Source organism: Pan troglodytes, chromosome 21 (assembly GCF_028858775.2).
Source record: "Pan troglodytes isolate AG18354 chromosome 21, NHGRI_mPanTro3-v2.0_pri, whole genome shotgun sequence".
In the NCBI taxonomy this organism is placed as follows: domain Eukaryota; kingdom Metazoa; phylum Chordata; class Mammalia; order Primates; family Hominidae; genus Pan; species Pan troglodytes.
The window spans coordinates 70,987,711-71,007,490 of NC_072419.2; positions in this window are offsets into that span (position 1 = coordinate 70,987,711).

Below are 19,780 nucleotides of genomic sequence, written 5' to 3' on the forward strand. Positions count from 1 at the left end.
TCCATGTTTATACAGATCGCGGTGTAGATATTTCCATGTTTATGCAGATTGCGGTGTAGATATTTCCATGTGTCTACAGATAGCGGTGTAGATATTTCCATGTTTATGCAGATCGCGGTGTAGATATTTCCATGCTTATGCAGATCGCGGTGTAGATATTTGCATCTTTATACAGATAGCGGTGTAGATATTTCCATGTTTTTACAGATATTGTTGTAGGTATTTCCATGTTTACACAGATTGCCGTGTACATATTTCCATCTTTCTACAGATGGCATTGCAGATATTTCCATGTTTATACAGATGGCGGTGTAGATATTTCCATGTTTATATAGATGGTGGTGTAGATATTACCGTGTTTATACAGTTAGGAGTGTAGATATTTCCAGGTTTATACAGACAGCGGTGTAGATATTTCCATGTTTATACAGATGGCGGTGTAGATATCTCCATGTTTATAGAGATGGCGGTGTAGATATTTCCATGTTTATACACATATCGAGGTAAATATTTCCATGTTTATACAGATCGCGGTGTAGATATTTCCATGTTTATAGAGATAGCGGTGTATATATTTCCATGTTTATACAGATAGCGGTGTAGATATTTCCATGTTTACACAGATTGCGGTGTAGATATTTCCATCTTTCTACAGATGGTATTGTAGATATTTCCATGTTTATACAGATGGCGGTGTAGATATTTCCAAGTTTATAGAGATGGCGGTGTAGATATTTCCATGTTCATACAGATATCGTTGTAAATATTTCCATGTTTATACAGATAGCGGTGTAGATATTTCCATGTTTATACAGACCACGGTGTAGATATTTCCATGTTTATACAGATAGCGGTGCAGGTATTTCCATGTTTGTACAGATGGCGGTGTTGATACCTCCATCTGTACACAGATGACCGTGTAGATATTTCCCTGTTTATACAGATGGCGGCACAGATATTTCTATGGATATGTAGTTGGCGGTGTAGATATTTCCATGTTTATACAGATAACTTTGTAAGTATTTCCATGTTTATATAGATGGCGGTGTAGATATTTCGATCTTTATAGAGATAGCAGTGGAGATATTTCCATGTTTATAGAGATAGCGGTGTAGATATTTCCACGTTTATTCTGATTGCGGTGTAGTTATTTCCATGTTTATAGAGATAGCGGTGTGGATATTTCCATGTTTATACAGATAGGGGTTTAGATACTTCCATGTTTATAGAGATGGCGTTGTAGATATTTCCATATTTATACAGATCACGGTGTAGATATTTCCTTGTTTATGCAAATTGCGATGTAGTTATTTCCATGTTTATACAGATAGCGGTGTAGATATTTCCTTGTTTACACAAATAGCAGTGTAGATATTTCCATGTTTATACAGATCACGGTGTAGATATTTCCTTGTTTATACAAATAGCGCTGTAGTTATTTCCATGTTTATACAGATAGCGGTGTAGATATTTCCATGTATATACAGATGTCTGTGTAGATATTTCCATGTTTATACAGATGGCTGTGTAGATATTTCCATGTTTATACAGATGACTTGTAGGTATTTCCATGTTTATACAGATGGCGGTGTAGATATTTCCATGTTTATAGAGATAGCTGTGTAGATATTTCCATGTTTCTACAGATAGCGGTGTAGATATTTCCATGTTTATACAGATCGCGGTGTAGATATTTCCATGTTTATGCAGATCGCGGTGTAGATATTTCCATCTTTCTACAGATAGCGGTGTAGATATTTCCATGTTTATACAGATCGTGGTGTAGATATTTCCATGTTTATGCAGATCGCGGTGTAGATATTTCCATGTTTATACAGATAGCGGTGTAGATATTTCCATGTTTTTACAGATATTGGTGTAGATATTTCCATGTTTACACAGATTGCGGTGTAGATATTTCCATCTTTCTACAGATGGTATTGTAGATATTTCCATGTTTATACAGATGGCGGTGTAGATATTTCCATGTTTATAGAGATGGCGGTGTAGATATTTCCATGTTCATACAGATATCGTTGTAAATATTTCCATGTTTATACAGATCACGGTGTATATATTTCCATGTTTATAGAGATAGCGGTGTATATATTTCCATGTTTATACAGATAGCGGTGTGGTTATTTCCATGTTTATACAGATCGCGGTGTAGATATTTCCATGTTTATGCAGATCGCGGTGTAGATATTTCGATGTGTCTACAGATAGCGGTGTAGATATTTCCATGTTTATGCAGATCGCGGTGTAGTTATTTCCATGCTTATGCAGATCGCGGTGTAGATATTTGCATCTTTATACAGATAGCGGTGTAGATATTTCCATGTTTTTACAGATATTGTTGTAGGTATTTCCATGTTTACACAGATTGCAGTGTACATATTTCCATCTTTCTACAGATGGCATTGCAGATATTTCCATGTTTATACAGATGGCGGTGTAGATATTTCCATGTTTATATAGATGGTGGTGTAGATATTACCGTGTTTATACAGTTAGGAGTGTAGATATTTCCAGGTTTATACAGACAGCGGTGTAGATATTTCCATGTTTATACAGATGGCGGTGTAGATATCTCCATGTTTATAGAGATGGCGGTGTAGATATTTCCATGTTTATACACATATCGAGGTAAATATTTCCATGTTTATACAGATCGCGGTGTAGATATTTCCATGTTTATACAGATAGCGGTGCAGGTATTTCCATGTTTGTACAGATGGCGGTGTTGATACCTCCATCTGTACACAGATGACCGTGTAGATATTTCCCTGTTTATACAGATGGCGGCGCAGATATTTCTATGGATATGTAGTTGGCGGTGTAGATATTTCCATGTTTATACAGATAACTTTGTAAGTATTTCCATGTTTATATAGATGGCGGTGTAGATATTTCGATGTTTATAGAGATAGTAGTGGAGATATTTCCATGTTTATAGAGATAGCGGTGTAGATATTTCCACGTTTATACTGATCGCGGTGTAGTTATTTCCATGTTTATAGAGATAGCGGTGTGGATATTTCCATGTTTATACAGATAGGGGTTTAGATACTTCCATGTTTATAGAGATGGCGTTGTAGATATTTCCATGTTTATACAGATCACGGTGTAGATATTTCCTTGTTTATGCAAATTGCGGTGTAGTTATTTCCATGTTTATACAGATAGCGGTGTAGATATTTCCTTGTTTACCCAAATAGCAGTGTAGATATTTCCATGTTTATACAGATCACGGTGTAGATATTTCCTTGTTTATACAAATAGCGGTGTAGTTATTTCCATGTTTATACAGATAGCGGTGTAGATATTTCCATGTATATACAGATGTCTGTGTAGATATTTCCATGTTTATACAGATGGCTGTGTAGATATTTCCATGTTTATACAGATGACTTGTAGGTATTTCCATGTTTATACAGATGGCGGTGTAGATATTTCCATGTTGATAGAGATAGCTGTGTAGATATTTCCATGTTTCTACAGATAGCGGTGTAGATATTTCCATGTTTATACAGATCGCGGTGTAGATATTTCCATGTTTATGCAGATCGCGGTGTAGATATTTCCATCTTTCTACAGATAGCGGTGTAGATATTTCCATGTTTATACAGATCGTGGTGTAGATATTTCCATGTTTATGCAGATCGCGGTGTAGATTTTTCCATGTTTATACAGATAGCGGTGTAGATATTTCCATGTTTTTACAGATATTGGTGTAGATATTTCCATGTTTACACAGATTGCGGTGTAGATATTTCCATCTTTCTACAGATGGTATTGTAGATATTTCCATGTTTATACAGATGGCGGTGTAGATATTTCCATGTTTATAGAGATGGCGGTGTAGATATTTCCATGTTCATACAGATATCGTTGTAAATATTTCCATGTTTATACAGATAGCGGTGTAGATATTTCCATGTTTATACAGACCACGGTGTAGATATTTCCATGTTTATACAGATAGCGGTGCAGGTATTTCCATGTTTGTACAGATGGCGGTGTTGATACCTCCATCTGTACACAGATGACCGTGTAGATATTTCCCTGTTTATACAGATGGCGGCGCAGATATTTCTATGGATATGTAGTTGGCGGTGTAGATATTTTCATGTTTATACAGATAACTTTGTAAGTATTTCCATGTTTATATAGATGGCGGTGTAGATATTTCGATCTTTATAGAGATAGCAGTGGAGATATTTCCATGTTTATAGAGATAGCGGTGTAGATATTTCCACGTTTATACTGATCGCGGTGTAGATATTTCCATGTTTATAGAGATAGCGGTGTGGATATTTCCATGTTTATACAGATAGGGGTTTAGATAGTTCCATGTTTATAGAGATGGCGTTGTAGATATTTCCATGTTTATACAGATCACGGTGTAGATATTTCCTTGTTTATGCAAATTGCGATGTAGTTATTTCCATGTTTATACAGATAGCGGCGTAGATATTTCCTTGTTTACACAAATAGCAGTGTAGATATTTCCATGTTTATACAGATCACGGTGTAGATATTTCCTTGTTTATACAAATAGCGGTGTAGTTATTTCCATGTTTATACAGATAGCGGTGTAGATATTTCCATGTATATACAGATGTCTGTGTAGATATTTCCATGTTTATACAGATGGCTGTGTAGATATTTCCATGTTTATACAGATGAGTTGTAGGTATTTCCATGTTTATACAGATGGCGGTGTAGATATTTCCATGTTTATAGAGATAGCTGTGTAGATATTTCCATGTTTCTACAGATAGCGGTGTAGATATTTCCATGTTTATACAGATCGCGGTGTAGATATTTCCATGTTTATGCAGATCGCGGTGTAGATATTTCCATGTTTCTACAGATAGCGGTGTAGATATTTCCATGTTTATGCAGATCGCGGTGTAGATATTTCCATGCTTATGCAGATCGCGGTGTAGATATTTGCATCTTTATACAGATAGCGGTGTAGATATTTCTATGTTTTTGCAGATATTGGTGTAGGTATTTCCATGTTTACACAGATTGCAGTGTACATATTTCCATCTTTCTACAGATGGCATTGTAGATATTTCCATGTTTATACAGATGGCGGTGTAGATATTTCCATGTTTATATAGATGGTGGTGTATATATTACCGTGTTTATACAGTTAGGAGTGTAGATATTTCCAGGTTTATACAGACGGCGGTGTAGATATTTCCATGTTTATACAGATGGCGGTGTAGATATCTACATGTTTATAGAGATGGCGGTGTAGATATTTCCATGTTTATATACATATCGAGGTAAATATTTCCATGTTTATACAGATCGCGGTGTAGATATTTCCATGTTTACAGAGATAGCGGTGTATATATTTCCATGTTTATACAGATAGCGGTGTAGATATTTCCATGTTTATACAGACCACGGTGTAGATATTTCCATGTTTATACAGATAGCTGTGCAGGTATTTCCATGTTTGTACAGATGGCGGTGTTGATACCTCCATCTGTACACAGATGACCGTGTAGATATTTCCCTGTTTATACAGATGGCGGCGCAGATATTTCTATGGATATGTAGTTGGCGGTGTAGATATTTCCATGTTTATACAGATAACTTTGTAAGTATTTCCATGTTTATATAGATGGCGGTGTAGATATTTCGATGTTTATAGAGATAGCAGTGGAGATATTTCCATGTTTATAGAGATAGCGGTGTAGATATTTCCACGTTTATACTGATCGCAGTGTAGTTATTTCCATGTTTATAGAGATAGCGGTGTGGATATTTCCATGTTTATACAGATAGGGGTTTAGATACTTCCATGTTTATAGAGATGGCGTTGTAGATATTTCCATGTTTATACAGATCACGGTGTAGATATTTCCTTGTTTATGCAAATTGCGGTGTAGTTATTTCCATGTTTATACAGATAGCAGTGTAGATATTTCCTTGTTTACACAAATAGCAGTGTAGATATTTCCATGTTTATACAGATCACGGTGTAGATATTTCCTTGTTTATACAAATAGCGGTGTAGTTATTTCCATGTTTATACAGATAGCGGTGTAGATATTTCCATGTATATACAGATGTCTGTGTAGATATTTCCATGTTTATACAGATGGCTGTGTAGATATTTCCATGTTTATACAGATGACTTGTAGGTATTTCCATGTTTATACAGATGGCGGTGTAGATATTTCCATGTTTATAGAGATAGCTGTGTAGATATTTCCATGTTTCTACAGATAGCGGTGTAGATATTTAAATGTTTATACAGATCGCGGTGTAGATATTTCCATGTTTATGCAGATCGCGGTGTAGATATTTCCATCTTTCTACAGATAGCGGTGTAGATATTTCCATGTTTATACAGATCGTGGTGTAGATATTTCCATGTTTATGCAGATCGCGGTGTAGATATTTCCATGTTTATACAGATAGCGGTGTAGATATTTCCATGTTTTTACAGATATTGGTGTAGATATTTCCATGTTTACACAGATTGCGGTGTAGATATTTCCATCTTTCTACAGATGGTATTGTAGATATTTCCATGTTTATACAGATGGCGGTGTAGATATTTTCATGTTTATGCAGATAATTTTGTAAGTATTTCCATGTTTATTCAGATGGGGTTGTAGATATTTCGATGTTTGTACAGATAGCAGTGGAGATATTTCCATGTTTATTGAGATAGCTGTGTAGATATTTCCACGTTTATACTGATCGCGGTGTGGTTTTTTCCATGTTTATAGAGATAGCGGTGTGGATATTTCCATGTTTATACAGATAGGGGTGTAGATATTTCCATGTTGATACAGATGGCGTTGTAGATATTTCCATGTTTATTCAGATCACGGTGTAGATATTTCCTTGTTTATGCAAATAGCGGTGTAGTTATTTCCATGTTTATACAGATAGCGGTGTAGATATTTCCTTGTTTATACAAATAGCAGTGTAGATATTTCCATGTTTATACAAATCACGGTGTAGTTATTTCCTTGTTTATACAAATAGCGGTGTAGTTATTTCCATGTTTATACAGATAGCGGTGTAGATATTTCCTTGTATATACAGATGGCTGTGTAGATATTTCCATGTTTATACAGATGGCTGTGTAGATATTTCCATGTTTATACAGATGACTTCTAGGTATTTCCATGTTTATAGAGATGGTGGTGTAGATATTTCCATGTTTATAGAGATAGCTGTGTAGATATTTCCATGTTTCTACAGATAGCGGTGTAGATATTTCCATGTTTATACAGATCGCGGTGTAGTTAGTTCCATGTTTATGCAGATCGCGGTGTAGATATTTCCATGTTTCTACAGACAGCGGTGTAGATATTTCCATGTTTATACAGATCGTGGTGTAGATATTTCCATGTTTATGCAGATCGCGGTGTAGATATTTCCATGTTTATACAGATAGCGGTGTAGATATTTCCATGTTTTTACAGATATTGGTGAAGATATTTCCATGTTTACACAGATTGCGGTGTAGATATTTCCATCTTTCTACAGATGGCATTGTAGATATTTGCATGTTTATACAGATGGCGGTGTAGATATTTCCATGTTTATATAGATGGTGGTGTAGATATTACCATGTTTATACAGATAGCGATGTAGATATTTCCAGGTTTATACAGATAGCGGTGTAGATATTTCCATGTTTATACAGATGGCGGTGTAGATATTTCGATGTTTATAGACATAGCAGTGGAGATATTTCCATGTTTATAGAGATAGCGGTGTAGATATTTCCACGTTTATACTGATCATGGTGTAGTTATTTCCATGTTTATAGAGATAGAGGTGTGGATATTTCCATGTTTATACAGATAGGGGTGTAGATATTTCCTTGTTTGTAGAGATGGCGTTGTAGATATTTCCATGTTTATACAGATCACGGTGTAGATATTTCCTTGTTTATGCAAATAGCGGTGTAGTTATTTCCATGTTTATACAGATAGCGGTGTAGATATTTCCTTGTTTATACAAATAGCAGTGTAGATATTTCCATGTTTATATAGATCACGGTGTAGATAATTCCTTGTTTATAAAAATAGCGGTGTAGTTATTTCCATGTTAATACAGATAGCGGTGTAGATATTTCCATGTATATACTGATGGCTGTGTAGATATTTCCATGTTTATACAGATGGCTGTGTAGATATTTCCATGTTTATACAGATGACTTGTAGGTATTTCCATGTTTATGCAGATGACGGTGTAGATATTTCCATGTTTATAGAGATAGCTCTGTAGATATTTCCATGTATCTACAGATAACTTTGTAAGTATTTCCATGTTTATACAGATGGCTGTGTAGATATTTCGATGTTTATAGAGATAGCAGTGGAGATATTTCCATGTTTATAGAGATAGCGGTGTAGATATTTCCACGTTTATACTGATCGCGGTGTAGTTATTTCCATGTTTATAGAGATAGCGGTGTGGATATTTCCATGTTTGTACACATAGGAGTGTAGATATTTCCATGTTTATAGAGATGGCGTTGCAGATATTTCCATGTTTATACAGATCACAGTGTAGATATTTCCTTGTTTATGCAAATAGCGGTTTAGTTATTTCCATGTTTATAGAGATGGCGTTGTAGATATTTCCATGTTTATACAGATCACGGTGTAGATATTTCCTTGTTTATGCAAATAGCTGTGTAGTTATTTCCATGTTTATACAGATAGCGGTGTAGATATTTCCTTGTTTATACAAATAGCAGTGTAGATATTTGCATGTTTATACAAATCACGGTGTAGATATTTCCTTGTTTATACAAATAACGGTGTAGTTATTCCCATGTTTATACAGATAGCGGTGTAGATATTTCCATGTATATATAGATGGCTGTGTAGATATTTCCATGTTTATACAGATGGCAGTGTAGATATTTCCATGTTTATAGAGATGGCGGTGTAGATATATCCATGTTTGTAAAGATATCGTTGTAAATATTTCCATGTTTATACAGATCACCGTGTAGATATTTCCATGTTTATTGAGATAGCAGTGTACATATTTTCATGTTTATACAGATAGCGGTGTAGATATTTCCATGTTTATACAGACCACGGTGTAGATATTTCCATGTTTATACAGATAGCAGTGCTGATATTTCCATGTTTGTACAGATGGCGGTGTTGATATTTCCATCTTTACACAGATGACCGTGTAGATATTTCCATGTTTATACAGATGGCGGCGCAGATATTTCTATGGATATGTAGATGGCGGCGTAGATATTTCCATGTATATACATATAGCGGTGTAGTTATTTCCATGTTTATGTAGAGAGCGGTGTAGATATTTCCATGTTTATAGAGATAACTTTGTAAGTATTTCCATGTTTATACAGATGGCGGTTTATATATTTCCATGTTTATGCAGATCGCGGTGTAGATATTTCCATGTTTCTACAGATAGCGGTGTAGATATTTCCATGTTTATACAGATCGTGGTGTAGGTATTTCCATGTTTATGCAGATCGTGGTATAGATATTTCCATGTTTATACAGATAGCGGTGTAGATATTTCCATGCTTTTACAGATATTGTTGTAGATATTTCCATGTTTACACAGATTGCGGTGTAGATATTTCCATCTTTCTACAAATGGCTTTTAGATATTTCCAAGTTTATACAGATGGCGGTGTAGATATTTCCATGTTTATATACATGGTGGTGTAGATATTACCATGTTTATACAGACCACGGTGTAGATATTTCCATGTTTATACAGATAGCGGTGTAGATATTTCCATGTTTATACAGATATCGTTATAAATATTTCCATGTTTATGCAGATCACGGTGTAGATATTTCCATGTTTATAGAGATAGCGGTGTATATATTTCCATGTTTATACAGATAGCGGTGTACATATTTCCATGTTTATACAGACCACGGTGTAGATATTTCCATGTTTACACAGATAGCGGTGCAGATATTTCCATGTTTATACAGATGGCGGCGCAGATATTTCTATGGATATGTAGATGGCGGTGTAGATATTTCTATGTATATACAGATAGCGGTGTAGTTCTTTCCATGTTTATATTGAGAGCGGTGAAGATATTTCCATATATGTACACAAGGCTGTGTAGATATTTCCATGTTTATACAGATGGCGGTGTAGATATTTCCATGTTTATACAGATAACTTTGTAAGTATTTCCATGTTTATACAGATGGCGGTGTAGATATTTCAATGTTTATAGAGATAGCAGTGGAGATATTTTCATGTTTATAGAGATAGCGGTGTAGATATTTTCACGTTCATACTGATCGCGGTTTAGTCATTTCCATGTTTATAGAGATAGCGGTGTGTATATTTCCATGTTTATACAGATAGGGGTGTAGATATTTCCATGTTTATAGAGATGGCGTTGTAGATATTTCCATGTTTATGCAGATCACGGTGTAGATATTTCCTTGTTTATGCAAATAGCGCTGTAGTTATTTCCATGTTAATACAGATAGCGGTATAGATATTTCCTTGTTTATACAAATAAAAGTGTAGATATTTCCATGTTTATACAGATCACGGTGTAGATATTTCCTTGTTTATACAAATAGCGGTGTAGTTATTTCCATGTTTATACAGATAGCGGTGTAGATATTTCCATGTTTATACAGACCACGATGTAGATATTTCCATGTTTATACAGATAGCGGTGCAGATATTTCCATGTTTGCAGAGATGGCGGTGTTGATATTTCCATCTATACACAGATGACCGTGTAGATATTTCCATGTTTATACAGATGGCGGCGCAGATATTTCTATGGATATGTAGATGGCGGTGTAGATATTTCCATGTATATACAGATAGCGGTGTAGTTATTTCCATGTTTATACAGATAGCGGTGTAGATATATACTTGTTTATACAAATAGCATTGTAGATATTTCCATGTTTATACAGATCACGGTGTAGATATTTCCTTGTTTATACAAATTGCGGTGTAGTTATTTCCATGTTTATACAGATAGCGGTGTAGATATTTCCATGTACATATATATGGCTGTGTAGATATTTCCATGTTTATACAGATGGCTGTGTAGATATTTCCATGTTTATAGAGATGACTTGTAGGTATTTCCATGTTTATACAGATGGCGGAGTAGATATTTCCATGTTTATAGAGATAGCTGTGTAGATATTTCCATGTTTCTACAGATAGCAGTGTAGATATTTCCAAGTTTATACAGATCGCGGTGTAGATATTTCCATGTTTATGCAGATCGCGGTGTAGATATTTCTATGTTTATACAGATAGCAGTGTAGATATTTCCATGTTTTTACAGACATTGGTGTAGATATTTCCATGTTTACAAAGATTGTGGTGTAGATATTTCCATCTTTCTACTGATGGCATTGTAGATATTTCCATGTTTATACAGATGGCGGTGTAGACATTTCCATGTTTATAGAGATAGCGGTGTAGGTATTTCCATGTTTATACAGATCGCGGTGTAGATACTTCCATGTTTATGCAGATCGCGGTGTAGATATTTCCATGTTTATAGAGATAGCGGTGTATATATTTCCATGTTTATACAGGTAGCGCTGTAGATATTTCCATGTTTATACAGACCACGGTGTAGATATTTCCATGTTTATACAGATAGCGGTGTAGGTATTTCCATGTTTGTACAGATGGCGGTGTTGATATTTCCATCTATACACAGATGACCGTGTAGATATTTCCATGTTTATACATATGGCGGTGTAGATATTTCCATGTTTATACAGATAACTTTGTAAGTATTTCCATGTTTATACAGATGGCGGTGTAGATATTTCCATGTTTATAGATATAGCTGTGTAGATATTTCCATGTTTATACAGATCGCGGTGTAGATATTTCCATGTTTATACAGATCGCGGTGTAGATATTTCCATGTTTATACAGATAGCGGTGTAGGTATTTCCATGTTTATACAGATCGCGGTGTAGATACTTCCATGTTTATGCAGATCGCGGTGTAGATATTTCCATGTTTATACAGATAGCGGTGTAGATATTTCCATGTTTATACAGGTGGCAGTGTAGATATTTCCATGTTTATAGGGATAGCGGTGTAGATATTTCCATGTTTACAGAGATACCGGGGTAGATATTTCCATCTTTGGGAAGATTGCGGTGTAGATATTGCCAACTTTACACAGATAGCGGTGTAGATATTTCCATATTTATACAGATGGCGGTGTAGGTATTTCCATGTTTATACAGATGGCGGAGTAGATATTTCCATGTTTATACAGGTGGCAGTGTAGATATTTCCATGTTTATAGGGATAGCGGTGTAGATATTTCCATGTTTACAGAGATACCGGGGTAGATATTTCCATCTTTGGGAAGATTGCGGTGTAGATATTGCCAACTTTACACAGATAGCGGTGTAGATATTTCCATGTTTACACAGATAGCGGTGTAGATATTTCCATGTTTACACAGATAGCATTGTAGGTATTTCCATGTTTCTACAGATATCAGTGTAGATATTTCCTTGCTGATACAGATAACGGTGTAGATATTTCCAGGTTTATACAGATAGCGGTGGAGATAATTCCACGGTTATAAATATAGCGATGTAGATATTTCCACGTTTATACAGATAGCGTTGAAGATCTTTCCACGTTTATACAGATAGCGGAGTACATATTTCCACATTTATACAGATAGCGGTGTAGATATTTCCACGTTTTACAGATAGCGGCGTAGATATTTCCACCTTTATACAGATAGCGCTGTAGATATTTCCATGTTTATACAGATGGCGGTGAAAATAATTCCATTTTGATACAGATGGCGTTGTAGATATTTCCTTCTTTATAAAGATAGCAGTGTAGATATTTCCATGTTTATAAAGATAACGTTGTAGATATTTCCATGTTTATACAGAAAGCGGTGTAGATATTTCCTTGTTTATAGAGATAGCGATGTACATATTTCCATATTTATAGAGATAGCGGTGAAATATTTCCATGTTTATACAGATAGCGGTGTAGATATTGCCATGTTTATACAGATGGCAGTGTAGATATTTCCTTGTTTATACAGATAGCGGTGTAGATATTTCCATGTTTATACAGGTAGCTGTGTAGATATTTCCACGTTTACAGAGATAGCGGTGTAGATATTTCCATGTTTATAAAGATTACGTTGTAGATATTTCCATGTTTATACAGATAGCCGTTTAGATATTGCCATGTTTATACAGATAGCAGTGTAGATATTTCTATGTTTATACAGATAGCGGTGTACATATTTCCATATTTACAGAGATAGCGGTGAAGATATTTCCATCTGTACAAAGATAGCTCTGTAGATATTTCCAAATTTACACAGATAGCTGTGTAGATATTTCCATGTTTACACAGACAGCCTTGTAGATATTTGCATCTTTATACACATATCGGTGTAGATATTTCCATGTTTATACCGATAGCGGTGTAGATATTCCCATGTTTACACAAATAAAGGTGGAGACATTTGCATGTTTATGCAGATGGCGGTGTAGATATTTCCATGATTATAGAGATTGCGGTGTAGATATTCCCATTTTTATACAAACAGCGGTGTAGATATTTCCATGTTTATTAGAGATAGCGGTGTAGATATTTCCATATTTATACAAACAGCGGTGTAGATATTTCCATGTTTACAGAGATACCGATGTAGATATTTCCATCTTTGCGCAGATGGCGGTGTAGATATTCCCCACTTTACACAGATAGCGGTGTAGCTATTTCCATGTTTACGCAGATAGCTGTGTGGGTATTTCCTTGTTTATACAGATAGGATTGTAGATTTTCCATGTTTATACAGATAGCGCTGTAGATATTTCCAAGTTTATACGGATAGCGATGTGGATTTTCCATGTTTATAGGGATAGCGGAGTAGATATTTCGATGTTTATACATTTAGCGGTGTAGGCATTTCCATGTTTATGCAGATAGCGGTGTAGACCTTTCCAAGTTTAGAGAGATAGCGTTGTAGATATTTCCATGTTTATACATATTCCGGTGTAGATATTTCCATGTTTATACATACAGCGGTGTAGATATTTCCATGTTTAAAGAAATGTTGGTGTAGGTATTTCCATGTTTATAGAGATAGTGGTGTAGATATTTCCATGTATATACAGATAGCGATGTAGATATTCCCATGTTTATACTGATAGCGGTGTTGGTATTTCCATGTTGATACAGATAGCGGTGTAGATATTTCCTTGTTTATACAGCTTACGGTGTAGATATTTCCAACTTTATTCACATGGCAGTGTAGATAATTCCATGTTTATACAGAGAGTGGTTTAGATATTTCTGTGTTTATAAAGATGGCGGTGTAGATAGTTCCATGTTTCTGGAGATGGCGGTGTAGATACTTTGATGTTTACCGAGATGCCGGTGTAGATATTTCCATGTTTATAGAGATTGCGGTTAAGATATTTCCATGTTTATAGACATAGAAGTGTAGGTGTTTCCATGTTTATAGAGATAGCGGTGTAGATATTTCCATGTTTAACAGATGTCTGTGTAGATATTTCCATGTGTATACAGATCGCAGTGTGGATATTTCCATGTTTATGGACATGGTGGTGTAGATATTTCCATGTTTATACAAGTGACTGTGTAGATATTTGCATGTTTATACAGATGGCGGTGTAGATATTTCCATGTTTATGCAGATGGCGGTGTAGATATTTCCAAGTTTATAGAACTGCGGTGTAGATATTTCCATGTTTATAGAGATAGCGGTGTAGGTATTTCCATGTTTATAGTGATAACGTTGTAGATATTTCCATGTTTATACAGATAGTGTGGTAGATATTTCCAGGTTTATACAGAGAGCGATGCAGATATTTCCATACTTAAACAGATAGCTCTGTAGATATTTCCATGTTTATAGAGATAGCAGCGTAGATATTTCAATGTTTATACAGATGACTGTGTATGTATTTCCATGCTTATACAGATGGCAGTGTAGATATTTCCATGTTAATAAAGATGGTGGTGTAGATATTTCCATGTTTATACAGATGACTGTGTAGATATTTGCATTTTTTGCAGATGGCGGTGTAGATATTTCCATGTTTATAGAGATAGCGGTGTAGATATTTCCGTGTTTATACAGACAGCGGTGTAGATATTTCCATGTTTATAAGAGATAGCAGTGTAGATATTTCCATATTTATACAGATAGCGGTGTAGATATTTCCATTTCTATACAGATGGCGGTGTAGGTTTTTCCATGTTTATACAGATGGCGGTGTAGATATTTCCATGTTTATACAGCTTACGGTGTAGATATTTCCAAATTTATTCAGATGGCAGTGTAGATTATTCCATGTTTATACAGAGAGTGGTTTAGATATTTCTGTGTTAATACAGATGGCGGTGTAGATAGTTCCATGTTTCTTGAGATGACGGTGTAGATACTTTCATGTTTATAGAGATGCCGGTGTAGATATTTCCATGTTTATAGAGATTGTGGTTAAGATATTTCCATGTTTATAGACATAGAAGTGTAGGTGTTTCCATGTTTATAGAGATAGCGGTGTAGATATTTCCATGTTTATACAGATGGCAGTGTAGATATTTCCATGTGTATACAGATTGCAGTGTGGATATTTCCATGTTTATAGAGATGGTGGTGTAGATATTTTCATGTTTATACAAGTGACTGTGTAGATATTTGCATGTTTATACAGATGGCGGTGTAGATATTTCCATGTTTATTCAGATGGCGGTGAAGATATTTCCCAGTTTATAGAACGGCGGTGTAGATATTTCCATGTTTATAGAGATAGCGGTGTAGATATTTCCATGTTCATAGAGATAGCGGTGTAGGAATTTCCATGTTTATAGTGATAACGGTGTAGATATTTCCATGATTATACAGATAGTGGGGTAGATATTTCCAGGTTTATACAGATAGCGATGCAGATATTTCCATACTTAGATAGCTGTGTAAATATTTCCATGTTTATAGAGATAGCGGCGTAGATATTTCAATGTTTATACAGATGACTGTGTAGGCATTTCCATGTGTATACACATGGCAGTGTAGATGTTTCCATGTTTATAAAGATGGTGGTGTAGATATTTCCATGTTTATACCGATGCCTGTGTAGATATTTGCATCTTTTTACAGATGGCGGTGTAGATATTTCCATGTTTATTGAGATAGCGGTGTAGATATTTCCATGTTTATACAGACAGCGGTGTAGATATTTCCATGTTTATTAGAGATAGCGGTGTAGATATTTCCATATTTATACAGATAGCGGTGTATATAATTCCATGTTTATACAGATGGCGGTGAAGGTTTTTCCATGTTTATACAGATGGCGGTGTAGATATTTCCGTGTTTATACATGTGGCAGTGTAGATATTTCCGTGTTTATAGGGATAGCGGTGTATTTCCATGTTTACAGAGATACCGGTGTAGATATTTCCATATTTGTGCAGATTGCAGTGTAGATGTTGCCATCTTTACTCAGATAGCAGTGTACATATTTCCAAGTTTAGACAGATAGCTGTGTAAATATTTCCATGTTTACACAGATAGCATTTTAGATATTTCCATGTTTATACCGATAGCGGTGTAGATATTTCCATGTTTCTACAGATGGCTGTGTAGATATTTCCATGGGTATACAGATGGCTGTGTAGATATTTCCATGTGTATAGAGATTGTGGTGTAGCTATTTCCATGTTTATAGTGATAGTGGTGAAGGTATTTCTTTGTTTATACAGATAGCGGTGTAGATATTTCCATCTTTATAGAGATGGCAGTGTAGATAATTCCACGTTTATAGAGATAGGGATGTAGATATTTCCATGATTATACAGCTGGCAGTTTAGATAGTTCCATGTTTATGGAGATGGCGGTGTAGATATTTTCATGTTTGTAGAGATGGCGGTGTAGATATTTCCATGTTTATAGAGAATGCGGTGTAGATATTTCCATTTTTACAGAGATTGCGGTGTAGGTATTTCCATGTTTATAGAGATAGCGGTGAAGATATTTCCATGTTTATACAGATGGCGGTGTAGATATTTCCATGTTTACACAGATGGCGGTGTATTTCCATGTTTATACAGATAGCAGTGTGGATATTTCCATGTTTGCAGAGATAGAGTTGTAGATATTTCCGTGTTTGCACAGATTGCAGTGTAGATTTTTCCATATTTACACAAATAGCAGTGCAGATATTTCAAAGTTTACACAGATAGCTGGGTAGATATTTCCACGTTTACACAGATAGTGTTGTAGATATTTCCATGTTTATAGAGATAACGGTGTAGATATTTCCATGTTTATACAGATAGCGGTGGAGATATTTCCATGTTTATACAGATAGCGATGTAGACATTTCCATGTTTATACAGATAGCGGTGTAGATATTTCTATGTTTATAGAGATAGCGATGTAGATATTTCCATGTTTATGCAGATGGCTGTGTAGATATTTCCATGTGTACACAGACGGCAGTGTAGCTATTTCCATGTTTATTGAGATTGTGGGGTAGATATTTCCAGGTTTATACAGACGACTGTGTAGATATTTGCTAGTTTTTACAAATGGCGGTGTAGATATTTCCATGTTTGTACAGATGGCGTTGTAGATATTTTCATGTTTATACAGAAGGCGGTGTAGATATTTCCATGTTTATACAGATAGCGGTGTAGATGTTTCCATGTTTATACAGATAGAGGTGTAGATATTTCAATGCTTACAGAGATAGCAGTGTAGATATTTCCATCTTTGCACAGATTGCAGTGTAGATGTTTCCATCTTTACACAGATAGCGATGTAGATATTTCCAAGTTTTCACAGAAAGCTGTGTAGATATTTCCGTGTTTACACAGATAGCGTTGTAGGTATTTCCATGTTTATACAGAGAGCGGTGTAGATGTTTCCATGTTTATACCGATAGCGGTGGAGATATTTCCTGGTTTATACAGATCTTGGTGTAGATATTTCCATGTTTATACAGATTGCGGTGTAGATATTTCCATGTTCATGCAGGTAGCGTTGTAGATATTTCCATGTTTATACAGATATCGTTGTAGATATTTCCATGTTTATACAGGCAGCGGTGTAGATATTTCCATGTTTACAGAGATAGCGGTGTGGATATTTCCAACTTAGCAGAGATTTCGGTGTAGATATTTCCAAATTTACACATATAGCGGTGTAGATATTAACAAGTTTACACAGATAGCTCTGTAGATATTTCCATGTTTACACAGATAGCGTTGTAGATATTTCCATGTTTATACAGATGGCAGTGTAGATATTTCCATGTTCATACAGATGGCGTTGTAGTTATTTCGATGTTTATACAGATCGCGGTTTAGATATTTCCATGTTTATACAGATAGCAGAGAAGATATTTCCATGTTTACAGAGATAGCGGTGTAGACATTTCCATCTTCACAGAGACTGCGGTGTAGATATTTCCATCTTTACATAGATAGCGATGTAGATATTTCCAAGTTTACACATATAGCAGTGTAGATATATGCATGTTTACACATATAGCGTTGTAGATATTTCCATGTTTATACAGATAGCGGTGTAGATGTTTCCATGTTTATACAGATAGCGGTGAAGATATTTCCATGTTTATACAGATAGCGGTGGAGATATTTCCTTGTTTACACATATAGCGTTGTTGATCCTTCCATGTTCATGCAGATGGCGGTGTAGATATTTCCATGTTTATAGAGACGGCGGTGTAGATATTTCTATGTTTATAGAGATAACGGTCTAGACATTTCCATGTGTATAGACATGGTGGTGTAGATATTTCCATGTTTATAGAGATAGTGGTGTAGATATTTCCGAGTTTATACAGATGGCGGTGTAGATATTTCCATGTTTATACAGATAGCGTTGTAGATATTTCCATGTTAATACAGATAGCGGTGTAGATATTTCCATGTTTATACAGATAGCGGTGTAGATATTTCCATGTTTATACAGATAGCGGTGGAGATATTTCCTTGTTTACACATATAGCGGTGTAGATACTTCCATGTTCATGCTGATAGCGGTGTAGATATTTTCATGTTTATACAGATGGCGGAGTAGATATTTCTATGTTTAAAGAGATAGCAGTCCAGACATTTCCATGTGTATAGACATGGCGGTTTAGGTATTTCCATGTTTATAGAGATTGTGGTGTAGATATTTCTAAGTTTATACAGATAGAGGCTTAGATATTTCCATGTTTACACAGATAGCGGTTTTGGTATTTCCATGTTTGTACAGACAGCGGTGTAGATATTTCCATATTTATACAACTCGCGGTGTAGATATTTCCATCTTTATACAGATGGCAATGTAGATATTTCCAAGTTTATACAGATAGCGGAGTAGATGTTTCCATGTTTACAGAGATAGCGGTGCCCATATTTCCATCTTTGCACAGGTTGCGGTGTAGATATTTCCATCTTTACACTGATAGCGGTGTAAATATTTCCATATTTACAGAGATAGCTGTGTAGATATTTCCATGTTTACACAGATAGCATTGTAGATATTTCCATGTTTATAGAGATAGCAGTGTAGGTATTTCCATGTTTATGCAGATGGCGGTGTAGAAATTTCCATGTTTATAGAGATGGCCGTGTAGATATTTCCATGTTTATACTGATAGCGGTGTAGATATTTCCATCTTTACAAAGATTGCGGTATAGATATTTCCATGTTTATACAGATAGCGTTGGAGAT